Genomic DNA, 13,405 nt, shown 5'->3' with positions numbered 1-13,405 from the left:
ATCATAGCTTTGTAAAACTGAGGTTGAACCATTGATGTCACATGGACTATTTTACCGATGTCCTTGCTACATTTCTGGACCTAGAAACATTTCAGTTGTGTTGCTGTCTATGCAGGGTCTGAGAGATCTTGGATTTCATCAAAAATAACTCAGTTTATGTTCCGAAGATGAACAAAGGTCTTACAGGTTTGGAACAACATGAGGGTATGTAATTAATGACAGAATTTTCATTTTTGGGTGAACTATCCCTTTAAAATACCATGCAGGCCCACATCACAACAGCTGTTGACAAGTGAATTGTAATTCTTAGCTTTTTATAAATTTACAGTTATGATATAAAACCTAGAAGTATAAAAATAGAGAGAAAAAATATAATAGTTTTATAGTGATTTTACATTGTAATCACAATGTAAAGTTGCAAATATGCAATAAAGATTCCTTTCCAAAAAAGAGACAATATTTTTCAAATATTTGTGTATTGCATATACATACATATATATATATATATATATATATATATATATATATATATATATATATATATATATATATATATATATATATTATACATATATATATACACATATTATATATATATATATATATATACACATATTATATATATATATATGTGTGTGTGTGTGTGTGTGTGTGTGTGTATGTACAGTATGTATGTATGTATATGCAATACACAAATATTTGAAAAATATTGTCTCTTTTTTTATATATATAACTTGAATTGAATATATATATATATATATATATAATATATATATATATATTATAGTCATTTTCACCTTTAATATGATAGGACAGAACAGAGCTGACAGGCAGCAAAGTGGGAGAGAGATAAGGGGGTGGGATTGGAAAAGACGCCTGTAGAGCAACAGCGCTGTATGTCGGTGTGCTGCCCACAAGGCTATCGCCGCCGACACTGCATGTTTTTTATGAATTATATTTGTGCTGCTTTAATTTTTTTTACAAATGAACTTAACACTGTTATACTTTGTTGATGTTATTTCTCAATTTAACGTTTGTTCAAAAGCATTTTCCTGCTGTGAATGGTGACAACACAAATTCAATTTTCGTTCTATTGCAAAACTTAAATGTGTAATTCACTCTGTTTCGAAACTGAATAACCACCCATCTGAGTAATTTACCTTGAAAATATTGGAAATATGACAAAAACATTGATTGAAAAAAAAAGATTTCTTTCAAGTGGTACCAGGAGGTGAATTTTCTCAAAACCCCATTTTCTCAACATACCAGCAAAATGTGGAGTAATAGTCCACACCTTGAGAAAAGTCTTGTCCAGAAGTGCACTCATTAAATGATTTTCAGAGACTGCAGCTTGACTTTCTCATTTATTTAGTTCTTTTTTTTTTAAATCCACAACACCATTTAAAAAAAAAAAAAAAAAAAAACTATATATTTGTGCTCCATTTATTTTCGTGTTGATTATATTTTCAGTATTTTGGCCTTGGTTTATCCATTTAGAGGGCTCGAGAGAAGAGGAAAGGACCTACAAAGTACATTCTGGATGGTCTATTGAGCTTCCTGGAGGTAAAAAGAGCATCGCTTTGATACGGAGATGGGTCAGAATTAAACTATGTCTGGTCACACACATATCTCTTGATGATGACACACAGGTCACAGCAGAGATTCATCCAAGTCACAGCAAATTTATACTTTTAGGAAGTGTTTTTTTCTGCCAACAATACTTTAAATTCAGCTGTAGAAAGTGTATTTCAGTTTGGACACTTTTTAATGGAATGTTACATCATATCATCTAAGCCAGACTTTCTTGTGTTTTCAAGGCCTTAGAACTAAGTATATGAATAATTTAAAAGGATCAACACCAAATGAAATACCTTGAAAATATTCGAGTTAAGTACAAATCCGATTTGCGCATTCATGTCTTCAGAAAAGTTTCTGGCCTTGGTGATTTTCTGCCTGAAGCTTCACACAGCTATATTGTAGATGATATGCACAAAAGAAAAACAATGCTAAATACAATGTCTCAATCTCTTTATTCTTTCCCAGCAGTGCCCACCAACAACAGCCTGCCATTTCTATCACAGAGACTGGCACAAAACGGATCAGAATTCCTATTGTAAAGATACTGATGTCACCACTCCTCAGATGATCTGTATGCATTTTGTTTGTTTGAACTCCTTGAGAAGCACTCAGATAATTACATGATAATTGCAAGTAAGTACATGATAGAAAGAGCATTTAGCAAATAAGAAAGCCGCAACCTCATAAACAGACAACAAAACTGTGCATTTTGGAAATAAACTCTAATTCACCTATAATCAAATAAGTCTGGGCTCAGACGGAGACAAGACCACCATATAGTCCTAATTACAGCTCATAGCACTAATTACAGTGAGTAGTTACCACTCCTTGACTGTAGTAAGACTTTCATTTGCATTTCAATGATGATATTACCAAACCTTTGTTTTGCACATTCTTGTATTCATTAAATGTTTCAGTGTTGTCTTGGCACTTCAGACCATATTGAAGCCTGTTTCAGCCTTAGACTGAAAATAAACATTTGTCAGATAGACAGAAGTTTAAAATAAGAAATCGAAAGAAAATTAGATCTGAAGTCACAATATAAAGTCTCAGCATAACTTTCACTTTAAAACAAACAACACTAAAAAGAACACAATAAAAAGTTGCGAGATATAAAAGTTGCGAGATATGAAGTGGCAATTATCTTTTTGTTTGCTCTGTGGTGGAAATGGCATCTATAGGACATACTTATATATAATCTGTGCAGTCAGAAATACTAATTCTTCTGTTAGAACTTGTGGTAACACTTTAGTTTTGGGACCCGTTCTCGCTATTAACTAGTCGCTTATTAGCATGCATATTACTAGCATATTGACTGTTTTTTAATAGCTACTTAAAAATCAAATATTAATGCCTTATTCTGCATGAGCATATAATGATCCCTTAATTATACCCCATACCTAAACTTAATAACTACCCTACTAACTATGAATAAGCACCACATTAAAAATTTGAGGCAAAAGTTGTAGTTAATCATGCAAATTGGTCCTTAAAATAAAATGTGACTGAACTTGTGTGTTATTTGAGCTGTAAAGCTGTTTAATTACACATTTACTGTCAGGGTTGTAAAATTGGATATAACTTTACACAGAAAATGTTCTTAAACATTAATATTAACACATATGTTAACAGTGAGTATTTTAATGTTTATGAATTCCCCTCGTTCATTTCCAGTTGAAGTTCCAGTTGAATATTAACTTCTCAAAATAAAATAATTCAAAACTAAATCCACAAATTCCGTTTATTCATCAACAGAATCTCGTCCAAGGTTTATGCTGAATCTTAGGCTTTCCGGTTATTCAGCTTCAGGTGTTTGTCCAAGGTTTATGCTGAATCTTAAATATACTGAGCTTCATAAGAGGCATAAGAAATATCTTCATAATTAGGCCTCTGTAATAATCAGGCTCAAGCCTAATTAGAGCAGCACTGGTATTCCATTACTTCAAGCAATGGGCCTGAGGCATAGTCTACATATTAGCTTGAACAAAAGAGCATTCAGCGAGCACGCGATAATGAGTGGGATTGTTTGTATATATCTACAGCTGACGGTGCTGTCTCCTTTAACAATAGACGTATGCACTGGAATGATAGTTTTATGATAACTGAATATTTCTGACTGCCCAAGAGCAAATTGTAATTCTAAATTATTAAGTAAGCAAATCTATGGTTTTTACTTAGACTTGGATTAAGTAAGCAAATCTATGGTTTTTACTTAGAAAAGTGCCACAAGGAAATGTACACCTTTCAATTCTGTGTGTAAAATTAAACAAAAGCAGGTGATTGTTTAATGTGCCAAAAAAAAAAAAAAAAAAAATTCCTTCCTTTATTTGCCTTCCAGAATTGTCTGAAATGTTAGGAGCAAAGACTGAATCTACTGTAACATCAAAGTGAATCCAAACCGAAATTGCAGGTGATGAAAGCTTTTTCACATACTACACACTTCTTCTTTACAGTTGTGCATGATTATGAAATTCAAAGATTATTGACTGAACATAAAGCTTATTGTTTTCATAATAGAAAGTGTCAGCCATTAACATAGATGTTTATACTGAAATATGTTCTAGTTGTGTGAAATATGTGCAGTGGCGCATAATACACTAGAATAAAAATGTTTGCTAGGGTTAAAAACAGTGTTAAAAATATTTACTAATTAGTAAGGTCGATTTGAAATGGTCTAGATCCCCATTAGAAGGTTCATGGTCCACAAACATGAGTAAGATGATCCTCACATCCACATCCATGTGGTTCATGACCCACTCAGAAAAGCATTTGTTCATTTTGTTCTATCTCTCTCGGCCACATCAGCAGCGAGCAGCACTCTAGATCAGATTCTGGTGTGCTGTGATAGCGTGTTTGATCTTTAGCTGATCATTAAATGAAATCTCTGCATGATGTTTCCATCTATGTTCAGTTAGATATAATAACCTCAAACCCCCTTCAGGGTTTTTCCCCCTGCATTCCCCAGCCTCCGGCATTCCAGTGTTCATTTCCAACAAACTACCAAAGAAACTCCTAGTTATTACAAAATCACAGTTTATATAAACAAAGAAACAATTGATCCACTCAAGACAAAATGCCCTTTTAATAAAACTATACTAGTCTATTACCTAACCTATCCAATTAATCTAACATGAAAGACATCAGAAAAAAAATAAAGACAAAAGTAAAAAAATAAAAAAAAAAGTCTGTAAAACTGAGGTTGAAGGCTCAAATGTTTAAGGATCATTGCAGTTGAATTAGCATTTGATTGTGTTACTCATACACATAACTGTAACTCTGCATCTCTTTATAGTTTCCTGTAGCTGAGTTTACGGGAACATGTAGCAGTTTTGGTCAGTGACGTTGTAGGATTCTAATAAAAACGCACTGTACAAAAGTCTGAGACCACTCTGAAAACAGAAATTTGAACTTTTTGAAAATAAAGTTAGGATTCTAGGATTCTTGCAATTCTGAGTATAGAAGTTTATAAATATAGTTTCTAACTTGCAAGAAAAGTCAGAATTGTAAGATATAAACTAAGAAAAAAAAAACGAATTGTGAGACAAAAAAATTGCAGTCACCTTTATTTTTATTTAATGGCAAAAAAACAAAGAAATCCATATAATGAGAGGTGAATTCAGAATTCAGAGAAAAATATTAGAATTGCGTTATATAAATGCAGAATTACAAGATGTAAACTAAGAATTGGGTGGAAAAAGTACAAATTTGCATCTTGCAATTCTGAGTTTATATTTCATAATTCCCCCACAACTGGGAAGTTTGTCTTGTATTTCAGAGTTTATATGTCACAATATATTTTTTTTTCTTCTCAGAATTGCACGAAAAATCTAGATTGTGAGGTAAAACACAATTGCCTTTTTATTTTTTATTCCGAGGCAGAAACTGGCTTCCATTAATTTGTGTGTGTGTATGCATATACTTTTATCAGGGCAGAAGCAAAAATAGGCTATAAATGGAAGGATTTGGAACAAAATGCAAATAATATATTCATCCTCTTAGCCTCTAAATGAATCCTGTTATGGAAGAGCAAATGTTTTATATGAAAAGCCAATTCAAATGAAAGCACTCAAACTTAAATACATTTTGCATAGTCTTTTCATCTCTGGAAAGAGAAATGAATGTGTATGACTGAAAAAGAAAGCTGTATATATGGATGAGTGAGTTATTGTCTATTAACTAAGTGAACCAGTAGAACACAATGAATTTTAATTGATTACTCAATATAATTTGACACTATTTAAGGAAGTCATTTCTCTGTTTCTCTCTCTGATTAAATCAGGGGCTGTTGAGAGCTGGACACCAGAAATTTGCTGTGTCTCATTATGAATGCTGTGTATTGGAAGCACGGATGGGGAAAATTAAGTGGGCGAGTGGGTGTAAGTGTAAACGCTTGCGACTGTGGGTGCAAACTGTCTTCCAGCATAATTACACATCAAAACCACACATCCACTCCTTACATGTTATCATTATACATATGCATTACACATATTCACTACCCTTACACACACAAACACATGCACACAAAAAAATTTGAAGAAAACCGCATTCATCCACCACAGCAGCCAAGCTGAAGTCAAAGATCTGTGTTTTAATTAGTGATGGGTCATTCATGAACGATTCGTTCAATGCGTCCATCACGTGACAAATGAATGAAAAACCCAGGAAGTAAACTTTCTCATGATTTTTCTTTGGCTGTGTTAGATTGCATGTGAATGTGCACAGGGAATCTGGCTACTGAAAATATAACATATCAACTCTATTCAAAGGAACAAAATGACATTTTGCTGAACGAGACTGAAAGAGCGAGTCCGTAAAATGATCCAATCTTTCTATCGACAGTTCTAATGTATATATATAGATTCAATCTGACAATTATTACCAGACAGCTGAACAGATGCATTTTGTTAGACAGTGACCATATCGCTGTAAATTTTAATCACATAGTAATGCCTATATATTCTTGTCAGCACACACGCTAATTAGAAAAACACCAATAAGTACTTTATTGGTGGCTGAGAAGTCCTTGCAGAGCCACTCAGACCCGTTAGAAAGTGCTACCATGCAGAACAGAGGCAAGCATGGCTCACATTTTCTTCAGAATAGATTTATAGCTTTCTTTTAAAGTGTATATTTTTTGAGTAATGAGTCATTATCTCTACAAACATAGACCTCAAATTTAACCATCTCTCCAAACATAGATGGTAAAATGCGGCTTTGCTGTAAACAGCCAGAATAATCAGGACATGAGACAGCAGTGTTACCCTGTGGATGATGACAGAGCTCTGTCTGCACTCTCAGAAAAAAAGGAACAAAAGCTGTCACTGGGGTGGTATCTTTTCAAAAGGTACCTTTTAGGTACTAATATGTATACTTTAGGTACTTACATGTATCTTTAAGGTACCAATATGACTCTTTAGGTACAAAGTTGTGCCTTTTGAAAAGGTACCTCCCCAGTGACAGCTTTTGTACCTTTTTTTCTGAGAGTGCTGACAGATATTATTCAATCCCTATCTGTCTGTTGAGATAATTTTTAATATTAACTTATTAATAATTAGAATTAAAGCACATTAAGCACATTAAAGAATATAATTAATTTAATTATATTTTTATTTAAATATTTTAAGTCTTAAACATTTAGTGTTGGCCAAAATGATTAGAACACTAGTATTTTCACCAGCTAAAAAATGGTTGAAAATGGTTGTGGTAAACACACTACAGCAAAAGATAGAAATAACTGACATAAAACCGCTTATTAGCAGGTGAAAATACTAGTGTTCTATTAATTTTGGCCACCACTGTATATTTATATACTGTGTGTGTGTATATATATATATATATATATATATATATATATATATATATATATATATATATATATATATATATATATATATATATATGCATACACAGTGCTTTTGTGGATCAGGTGTCTGTTCCTTCTGAGGTCCAAAAGACTCTGTTCTTTCACGAACAAAGAATAGCACTTTGTAAAATGATGGACAACGGAGACTGGGTCACAAACCTCTGCACACATGCCATCATCCTACGCCTCATTTTCTCCTCTAAGAGACAGAAAAAAGCTTTTTCCAGCACTTTTCTTTCTTCACGTTTTGGTGTCCTGGCAGTAATTGCGTAATCACTGATAAAAGGCTGCAGCATATTGCTGTACAGCAAAGACGGGGCGAGTTTTATCGTCCCCTCGGATTTCAAAGTTGTTCTGTGAGCATAATGAAATCTGACAGATATTTCTCAGCACTGCTCTGACACTGTTCTACATGGAAATAATTCCAGAACAATCAGATTTGTCCGACCCTTCATGCTCTCTCCCAGGACTACCTAATACACGTCTTTTCACTTTCCCCTCTTCAACACAAGACTCACCAGCATGTGTGTGTGTCTGGAGGCAGCGGAAGAGGGGGAAGGGACCTGTGGCTGTCATATGTTTAAGCGGTGGTGTTTTTTAATCATTGTTTAGCTTAATGTAATTAAGGAAGCATATGGATGTACACCTGCTCTGGAGCTCTGAGTCACAGCTCTACATAAAGATCTCTCACTATCCCACAGGCTTTCACTTAAGACTCGCTTAATGCTGACGCAAGCATGACGTGCAATTTACAAACACCTTTTTTAAACGGATGACATAAATGACACAATTCCAACATTAGAAGGCAAGAAGAAAAATCTCATAATCCTAATTTACTCAGGCTGCAGGAAATCTTGTGCAAAGTGGAAGTGCTGACGCTCCTGTTTAAATTCAGCTGTCAGAGGCAGGCATGTTTTTACCCAACTACACCAAACTATACAAATAATACAGCCATGTCTGACTCCCAAGTAATAGTTAGGAAGCATATAGTTCAGGCTCTAAAATCTGACTGGATGAGTCATTATATTGGTACAGGATGTTGCTTGGCAACTACTGTATAAACACTCTTAATGAGCAGTAACTCTTATTTATTATTTTTGTTTATTTATTTAACTTTGCTGAAAGGTTTATGTAGTTCTTGCCATTTTTTTTAACCCGATAAGTTTTAGAGGCTGTACAGTACTGTGATTTTATTATAACTGTGGAGGTTTTAGTTTTTTAAACAGTGCAGCTGTGCTAAATTCATTGAATTGCTTGCCTCTCAAGGCTTATTACTGTATTTAATTGCAAACCAACATTTAATGATTACCCATCTAAAATGTCAAATAAATTATGACCAGGTTTGGGCAAGATTCAGAACTGAAAAAAATCTTCCTTTCAATTCATAAGCGTGAATTTGAATTAAATTTGCCACATGACACAGAAAACTGGGATAAACAGAACATGCTAAATTGCAATTCAAAGAAATGTAACATTCAGCGTCATTCTATGAAATCTAGTGTTCTTCCACCCTGGTCCATAATTGTATTAACTATAAAGAAGAATATATTTAAATTAATTATAAAATCTTTTCATTTTTTAAATTCATTTTATCAATGCAGCATTCAAAGTTAGTTGAGTGCATCTTTTTGTAGTTAAAAAGTACACGTATTGCAATACTATTAACTGGAGATAAGAGTCTGAATGACTTTTATGATATATTATAATGACAAACATAATTCAGAATATTGCAGAATGGGATCTCCAGATGTTGCAGATGTCACTGCGTGATTTGTTTCTTGAGCGGTGCCTTGTTTGATGCAGGCTTTGAAGACAGATGTGCCCAAAAAGCCTTTGAAATGGGCTAATACTGTTTAACTGAGTTTGATGTTGTACATCACAAAGAAAAATGTTGCTTTTAATCCTAAACGAGTAATATTTGACTCCACTAATGGACTACACTGATCAATATTTCATTTTTGAATGAAAGTTGGACTTTTAAATCATTCATTTTGGGAGAGGTTCTGCTTTTTGTATTTGTTTATGTGCTTGCAATTATTACAAACACAAGTTTATTTAGAGGCTTAATGTAGTTCTACATAGCAAAGCTGACACTATGAGATAAATAAAGTAAACTGAATGGCTTTCAAATGCCATTGCACAGAAGAAAAAACAAACAAGCAAAAGATGAACAGTTTATTAGGCTCAAGCCATATTGTTCTTCGAACGTGTGTTAGATAGATAGAGCATGTGGCTTTGGTTGTACGCTGAAATATTTCCCACATTCACATTCTGTTCCGTTTTGAATATGGAGCCCACACACACACGCACACATACACACACACACACCACAGTGAGACTTTGTCATAAAAATGTTCGCTTTTGACATCACAGCCTGAGGACGTGACCACACTAAATCAAATAAAGCTTTATAATCCAGTGTGTGAAGAGGCTGAGCTTAGAGCTGAGGAGAGGAAACCGCATCCTGAGCACATTAATTCACTATCTTGGCTCTGATGAAATCATATGACTGCAGGCAGGGAGCGTTATTTTGCGACAGGAAGTCATAGATGTCATTGGCTCAGCTTGCGTGTCAGTTTATTTATTCAGGTCTGGCCTCGCTGTGGCAGATGCGTGCTGTTTTAATTAGGACAAATGCCACCTAACAGAAGCTACGCTGGAGAGGAACTACAACGTGACGTTGTTGCAGCAGCTGATATGAATCAGGCGACACACACACACACACACACACACAGTCATGCAGTGTGGTGTGTATATGTGATCTGCGCTTTGTATTGCTACTGATCTGGACGGCACTGATAAAACTAAGCCTGCGATTCTTGTTTAAGCTGCAGTCCCAGGCCTGCTAAGGAGCCACAGGTATTCTGAGGGTACAAGCGCTCCGGGCCCCACGGCGTCCTGAGTCTCAGCTGAAGAAAACTGATCTGGGATCAGCTTTCTCATGCTCGTATAATCCTATTAAACAGGAAATGAAAAGCACAAACTGATATCAGACCAGTTAGCACACACAACCACAAAGTAATCTGTCTGCATAATTACCAATAATTAACTATAAAAATATCAACAACTAAATATACAGATCTAACTAAAAATAATGCCAAAAGAGAATTATCAAAACTATCATAACTATAGAATTGTCACCTTGGAAATATAAGGTTCTATCTGCCATTTTTGCCAAAATTGAGTTATTCACATATTCTTATTCACAGTTTTTTTTTTTTTTTTTTTTTTTTTTTTTTTTAGTTGTGTACACTTCTTGACGTCCTAAATGCTGATTTGTTTCCCAAATGTTTTACAGTTCATTTCTTGCTGAGCACACCATTTAACTAAAACATCCCTTTTAAGGGATTAACAGCTAAACATAAGGAAATGTAAATCTGCTCAGTGCTTTTCATCATATTTAAGGGATAATGTGCCCAAAAATGAAAATTCTGTCATCATTTACTCACTCTCATGACGTACCAAAACTTATGGCTTTCTTTCTTGCATAGAAGACAAAAGAGGTTTTCAATAAATTGAAAGTGAATGTAAATCACTTTAATTCTAAGGAAAAAGTAGCTCAACAATAATTCGTTTAGAAAGAAAGTCAATTTGGAAAAATATGAGAGTACACGATCAAAGGATTTTCATTTTTGTGTGAACTATTCCTTTAATGGTGAGATGTGGACAGAAAAGACAACCACCCCGTCATTTTCAGTGTGCTCAACTGCTATTCTCTCTATCTTTGTCTCTGAAGTCAGCTATGTTGCTGATTACTTCATCGATATCTTTCTTGCTCTTCATTCTTGATGTTAATCATTATCATCCCTCTGTCTATAATAACAGAATCCATAGAGCACAGAGCCACACCTGAGGCTGAAAACACAATTTTTTGCTCACACTCTCTCTCTTAAACATCACATATAGATGTGAGCAAAAATGAAAATTCTGTCATCATTTACTTACCCTCATGGCATTCCAAACCTGCATAACTCTGTTTCTTAAGTGAAACACTGACACCAGAATGTCCATGCTCTTTTAAATGGTTGTCAAGCACATAATATAGCACATAAGTCATGGATCACATTTTTTATGCTGCTTTTTTGGAGCTTGATGTCATGGATAGGTGGTTGTAGGTAGCGCACGATGAAGGAGATGATGAGAAAAACAAGAGTCTTAAATAAAATAGCAAACTCAGGAGAATCACAACCACATACAATACAAACAATAACCGACAAAGGACTGAAGAGAACAGGGAGTACAGTGTATATCTGCACATGGCAAATTAAGGAACTAAACAGGAACACCTGTACCAGGATTAACTAATCAGTGACCATTGAAACTAACACAAACTCATACAGACACGACAGGAACTAACTTAACAGAACATAATTGTAACTCTTGACAGGTGCCCATTTGGCATTGTATGGAAGAAAAAAGCATGAACATTCTTCAGAACTTCTCCTTTTGTGCTCAACATGAGGGTGAATAAATAACAGAAATTTTAGTGTGAACTGTCCTTTAAAACTGTTAATGTTTATTTATCTCCCTCTGTGTCTCTTTTGTCTATTCTCTTTGTCTCTTTTACTCTCTCCCCTCTTATCCTATCTGACGAGATGCGGCGGGAGCAGACGTATGCAGGGCTTCTGATAGTATGACAGGTTCATATTTCTCCCTTGTTTGGCTTGGCAGGCAGCTGGTGAATCTGGCAGGGGAAGACAGTGGGGTGCTTGAGTGTGGGTCTCATGACTCCTGGATAGACGATACCTGCCTCTGCTTCTCTAAGTGGTGAGAACAGACAGCTCCTTAATGCTGCCTGTGATATTCGCTGACACCACCTCCATAGACCTTCACCCCTGAGCCTCATAGGTACAAGTAACACATGCAAACATGTGACATGTGACAACCATCTCAGTTTTATTATAGACTTTAGAAAATTTACCTTCGATTTCCACCATGGAGTTGTTTTTTTTGGTGTTTGTTTAAAGGTAGACTCAAAAATGAGAATTTACAGAAAATTTACTCACCCACAGGACATCCGAGATTTAAATGAGTGTCTTTCTGCTTTGAAACAGATTTGGAGAAATTTAGCATTACATCACTTGTTCATCAATGGATCCTCTGTAGTGAATGGGTGCCGTCAGAATGAGAGTCCAAACAGTTGATAAAAAAGGGGATGGATGGTTACACTTTAGGTAGCAATACTATGGATTATGGACTTGGTGGTATTTTGGCCAGAAGCAATCGTTTAAAGTTAAAATGTCTTAAAAAAAAAAAAAAAAATCTTTTTAACAGCTGTTTAGACTCTCATTCTGATGGCACCCATTCACTGCAGAGGATCCATTGGTGAGAAAATGATGTAATGGTATATTTTTCTAAATCTGTTTCCATAAAGACACAAACACATCTACATCTTGGATTGCTTGAGTGTGAGTAAACTTTAAGCAAATCTTCATTTTAGCTGAACTATTCCTTTGTCATGAAATGGAAAAATCACCTTAATAATATATATATATTTTTATGCATATGAATGCACGTAGTGTTGATGTAATTTTGAACAATTCATCTATGCACAAATTCATCCTTGTTTACATTGTTTTGACATTGTAATTTTTTTAATTAAAAATGATAACTCAATCTTCCAGTGAAATGACAGACTTTTTCGCTGGTGACATAAGCTGAACTTCTTCAATCACTTAGCTCATTTAAACCCTGATCTTTGCAAGCTCGCATTCAGGTCTGCCTCCATTCAATCAACAGCCAAGAGACAGAACCATGACCCTGAACCTACATTTATTTTTATTTTATTTTTTATATGTCTATCAGATGGATGTCAAAATATGGAAGCAAAGATCTGTCACTATTTCCTTTACAATGAAACTTTATGAAGATGTATTTTGCCTGTGCAAAAGTGATACTGTTCGGGATTGTTCCCAGGGTATAATATTGTGGTTAATACTATCACCACCCCCAAAATTCAAAAAT

The sequence above is a fragment of the Cyprinus carpio genome, chromosome A8, assembly GCF_018340385.1.
Source record: "Cyprinus carpio isolate SPL01 chromosome A8, ASM1834038v1, whole genome shotgun sequence".
NCBI classification, from domain to species: domain Eukaryota; kingdom Metazoa; phylum Chordata; class Actinopteri; order Cypriniformes; family Cyprinidae; genus Cyprinus; species Cyprinus carpio.
This window is presented reverse-complemented; position numbering follows the sequence as displayed.